This window comes from Poromitra crassiceps (assembly GCF_964638095.1).
Source record: "Poromitra crassiceps genome assembly, chromosome: 13".
Classification (NCBI taxonomy): domain Eukaryota; kingdom Metazoa; phylum Chordata; class Actinopteri; order Beryciformes; family Melamphaidae; genus Poromitra; species Poromitra crassiceps.
Genome location: NC_139644.1, coordinates 16,052,512 through 16,058,511, shown reverse-complemented (window position 1 = coordinate 16,058,511; position 6,000 = coordinate 16,052,512).

The following is a 6,000-nucleotide window of genomic DNA, read 5'->3' as shown; positions in this document are numbered from 1 at the left end:
CACCATTTTCTTGTTTATAGACGGTTTTAACTTGACAACATAGTATGTTGTCAAGTTAAAATGTGGATGTTGAACATACACATTCTAAATTGCTCCTAGCTTACTTCCTGTTGCAGTGTTTGCCAATACAATAGCTGACAGGAAATAAACTAGGTTTCAAACTGTTCCCTAGCAACACAATTCCATGAAAACCGTCTATAGCCTTTACATGATTTCAGTTAAGACTGAAACAGCTCCAAGACTGACACACTCTAAGAACGCTGTGGTGATTGATGTCACTGTAAGCAAAGGTAGCCTAATGCGCCATTGTCTTCAAAAACTGCTGAACGCTGGTGCCAAGGTCGTTTTCATGGACCATTTACAGCTTCAGTATAAACACGATAAATTATCAAACAAATGAACTGGATCCTACACTGACTGAAGTCCCTTAGCACTGGTAAGCAATGTATTTACTGCATCCAAAGAGGACTAAGTCAGTGGCATTGGAAATACTCAAAACACATCTCTGACATTGACACTGTAGTGTAGATATTGTGATATTGAAATACATAATCGGTCAGATGTGCTCAGAAGCAATGAATAACAATAGAAATATGTCATATTAACATTAGGGACAAGCAAGAAGCCAAAGGGGGAGCACACTTCAACCATTTACACATTTGATGGACGTCATAGGACATCATTGTTAATGTACTATCAGATCAGCAATTCAGCAAGTGCTGCTCTGGTGTTCTGCCTAGGGGCCTTAAACCATACTTCACTCTAGATACCCTCTTCAAACTCTAAATACAAGAAAATGTATAGTATAGTCATGTTGCAAAGTTGATTAAAAAAATATTCTGCAAATAAATGATTACTTCTGGGAATACTTTTAAAGTGAATGCGAGAAACCCAGAAGGCCATTTTAAAGCCTGCAGGTGTATACGTTTTAGTGTTGGAATGCAAACCAGATTTTTTTTTCTTGATCTTTGTATTTTTTTTTTAATGTTTTCTTACCTGACTCTTTATACCTGAAGTAATCTGAAAGTTACTGAGAGCAATCAGAATACATACTACTGAGATTGGGTAAGACATTCTTTTTAATAATACAAAAGTAACCTGCCCAACCCTGACATACAGTTACTAGCTGACACCTTACCACCTAGACACCTGAGTATGAATACAATCTTTCCGTAGTATCTGTCAATTATTTCCAAAGAAGAACCAAAATCTGCAGTAGTTCAAATTGGTACCAATGGTTTTGTGATGTATGACATTTGCAATTAATAGAAAAGGATCTTAGAAAGCCATGTCTTGAAGGTTAGGCCAACTATGCATCTTGTATCAGCTCTAGAGAGCACCTCTCGTCATATTTTAGAATGTACTTAATTTAGTTGTTGTTCTTTTTTCTGTTTTTGTTGTTTGTATTCAGATATGATTTTTGAAAATGCTGATAATAATAAAATCAACAATATCTAGGTGTTTGTAATGAGATTTTATGTCAAGTAGCCCGGACATTCTAACTTTTAAAACAAAAAAATAAGAAGAATGAAGTTTGGACATGCCACAAAAAAAGTAAATACTAGTATCAAAATATAACACAAATGGAATTATGCAGTGACCAAAAAAGTGTTAAAAAAAATCAAAACTATCATATTTTAGATTCTTTATAGCCGCCCTTTGCCTGGATGGAAAGGAGCTATGTGATTTTGGAGAAAGATTGAGTCAACACGGTTCTCATTTTCTCAGGTCGTCAAATACTGACGTTTTGGGTTTGGTTTGGGTTTGCCAGTCCAGCGCACAAACCCACAACGTGACGACCTGGGAAAATGAGAACTGTGTGACCATGTGTCCAAACTTTTAACTGCTAGTGTCGATACAGTACTATAATTGCAAAAATGTTCCCAGTGTTCCACATTGATTCTCCACCGTGCAGTGTAATCTGATTCTTCAGTGTGAAAAGATTTCCACAGAGAGCCCCATGATTATCCTATAATCATCTGATGTTCACAACTAATGGATTCTACGTAATTAAAGGATGATTTGTATCCATTAGCCGAGGACTCTCAGATGCTTTCAGCTCAGCCATCTAGAAAACACGGATCAAAGACGACCCACTTACAGTTCAACAACACAAGACAAGACAGGATACTTTTTCATCCACGGACCACAGTGGTTGGTGGTTTCCAAACAAAATCCCCACAGTCACTTCCACTACTTTACCCATAACACTTCATACCCATAAACTACTGTTTGTTACCTGTCAAAGTGGCAAGTATTTCACTGGGTGGCTGCACTTAATTCCCCCCCAGATCACGACCCATCCTTGCCAACAGTCAACCAGGAATAAAATGCACAGAGCATCTGACCAGTGTGGTTTCTGGATTTCCATGTTCACTACACTGGGTGGCAGTATACACCTCTCTTAGTTCACTGTCTGCTACTAGAGAATGGTGGCGCAACAAGACAGTTCTGTCACTACACATGGCACACAGTAACACCATTCATGACTACAACCAAGTAACTGCTAAAAATACACCATGTTGTTTACTCTTTAAACACTCAAGTGTGGATGGGAAATGGCCTCAACTGTCAAATGCAGCACAGAGATTTACAAGGAAGGCATCATGACAAAAACAACATGACAACGTAGGCCTACATCAATATACTATCATTCCAGGATTATCTGTCTGTATGTCTGTCCTTCGAGTACAGCAGGTATCTCGAGAAACATTCGTTGGATCGACTTCAAACTTGGGGAGTGCGCTTAGGGGCATAGTACAGTGTGTGTGTGTGTGTGTGTATGGGGGGGGCACATGGGGGCCCACAGGGGGGTGAATGGGGAGAAGGGGAGGGAGGGGAAAGGGCACTACACTACGGGCACTGCACTAGGTTAACACTAGAAAGACCACACCGGCCATTTTGACCTTTTTGAAATTTATATGCGCAATAACTTTGAATTAAAAAATACAATGCTGCTGGTACCTGACTTTTCCTAAAAGTGTCTATATTGTCATTTAAAATAGCTTTTATATGAATTACACAAAAGGCAAAGAAAATATATTTTTTTTACCTAAAAATAGGTGGTCATTTTGACCTCACTGAAACTCCCAGGGTTCTAGACGTATTTTTAAGTCTATATTTTCCACATTTTGGTGTTTTGTCTTTTTAAAATATATCTTAACACAATATTCATTAATTCATTAATCTCTCAATTGGGTATTTATCATGAGAGATTATAGAGTTTGGAATCTAGTGGTCAAAATGACCACTTACGGTCTTTCTAGTAGTTATGGAATTCTGGTCCTTCTACTGTTAAAATCATGTAGCTCACCTCACTGTGTGTCTTCTGTGTTTGATAGTGTTCTCAAGGGGCAGCCTAACTTCTTCTGTTTGATAGTGTTCTCAAGGGGCAGCCTAACTGTGTTTGATAGTGTTCTCAAGGGGCAGCCTAACTGTGTTTGATAGTGTTCTCAAGGGGCAGCCTAACTGTGTTTGATAGTGTTCTCAAGGGGCAGCCTAACTGTGTTTGATAGTGTTCTCAAGGGGCAGCCTAACTGTGGATCAGCATCCTTTGAGAAAATATTTTCTCTCAGAATGTCAGCCAGTCATCAACTCCTTAGACTCCATTTTAAGCGGTCAACTAGGTGGAGTCTGCGGATTCAAAGCTCTAGGCCCAGGCAATTTCAGCTTAGCAATCCTCTGTCAAAATCATCAAAAGCTTTCTTGAACCTCTGCCAAAATCACCAAAATCTTTCTTGCTCTATTATTCTTATACACGAATCCGCCGGCCAATTTGTGTAGTCCGCCATCTAGTGGCGCCGCCATTACTGCGGTGGCAGGTAGACTGCTGCTGGCTGTTGCAGACTGCAGTAACGCTATGCCAAATGAATGACAGCGTCATGAGCTGGATTGATGACGTGAGACAGTGGCCCCCAGTTACTGATGAAGGTACTATTTTATTATGGATGGGGATAGTAATTATTCAAATTGTAAATAGCGGAAAAAAGACCACTTAACGAGCCGTATTTCAAGTGACGTTATTGTGTAATATGCTGATGTTAATGTTACTGTAACTAGCTAGCTAGCATAAACAATCAAGTTGCATGTAATCATTGCACACCAATTACATTAGTAAAAATTTAAAAAAATACGAATTAGCGTTTTTTTTAATAGGTATTCAAGAGTATTTTATTAATTGCCTGGCTTGTGATGAGCAACAGAATGCCAACTACAGGTCTCTCATAGAGGGTCAAAATTACCTGAGCTCGGGATGGATTGGCAAAATATTGCACACTCTACCAGATGATGAACACATCATTCTGAAAGGACCTGTCCGATATTCACAGTCCATCAACAACCATCATAATGTTGATATAACCCATGTCATAATCAGTGTTAGCTTAGGCTAGGCAACTACATGCTACTCATTATGAGGTGAAATAACATTAGCGATTTACGACTGTTAACCAAAACCTACCGTGCTGTTGTTATTGGGAACAAAGTCCTTTCTGTTAATATTCTTGATCCACCTCTGGTGAACAGCTCGGTCCTCTGCACGTCCAGGGAATCTATATTTCCAGACAGACAGAGGCACTCTTCATGTAGTAAAGGCTTGTGTATTTCACATTCGATTCTCTTCCAAAGCTGAAGTTTGCCACTACTGTAGGAGCAGCTGAGAAGTGAGAACTGCACAGCTTGTTCCCGATTTCCTAGACATCGTTGTCAAAAGTAACGTTGAATAAAAATGTAAACGTAGAAAATTATCAGGAAAAATATACACTCGAGGACAGCTTGCATTCAAACGCGCGCGCCGCGTATTTCCCCCAGGAGCCACTGCAGTAATGGCGGCTTGTTTACATACGGGACTTCGCCGGATTCGTGTATAGCAGACCCCCACACAATAATCTCCAATTAATCCATGTCATGTCAGGGAAAACGAATCAAGTTAATCTGTTGAAACATCTTCAGGTCAGTGAATAGTGTGGATTGATCAGGGCTGGTGATGCAGCACAAGCTTTACGGGTTGTGATTCTCAAAGAAAACCTCTTGCCAGTGTCATTATAGAATTAAACAAGAAGAAGCCATGCTGTCTGACGCAAGCTGGTGTCAATGATGACGTGTTGGCATTGATACAAGAATATTGTGTGCAAGTGTGTAAGTGTGTGTGTGTGTGGGTGTGTGGGGTGTGTGTGTGTGGGGGGGGTGTGTGTGTGGGTGGATGTATGTGCGTTTTCAAGAGGGACTGGCTGAATGATCTATCTACTAGTCTCCTTGAATGAGGAATGAATGATTGATGAATCACTTTCTTTGTGTTTGTGAGAGAGAGAGAGAGAGAGAGAGAATTGATCAGGAGGGGGAACTGGCTGTATTTGGCAGCAAGGAGCAGCTCATTTCTCCTTTCCTACCTTCTGTCTGTCCCTCTGGTGCTGCATCACGCTGCTCTGACCTCCTCATCAACAGTATAGAGATGTGGCTGAGGGCAGACAGATGGAGGGACACACACGTCTCACACACATGGACACACACACACACACACACACACACACACACACACACACACAAATTAGTCATGATTCAACATGTATTCTTCCATTTCTCTAAAAGCAGCCCATGTATTTGGCTATTGACACTATACTAGCTGTAGCATTACTCCACAGAGCCTGTTTTGCAAACAAATATACAAGCACAAACAGGATATAAGGCTTGGGTTAAACCAAGCGTATTTTTAGGTTTGCAAGCTAGCAAACGTGAGCTACTTCATTTGAGGCTAGTTATAAATATAAAAGTTCGATGTCTTGGACCTTAGATAGTATACTCATACAAAATATTAGCAAACCAACCGGTAGAACGAAACAGAATGTGAGATCACGAATCAGGATGGTTTTAAGCAGGCTAACAAAAACGCTGCACCATTTCATCACGTTTTCTCCAGTGACAGTCCAAGATTGTGGGCCAACTATAGGCAGCCCCTGTTGTTGCATGACACGCACAGCAAGCCAAGGCATGTAGCTTTGGTTG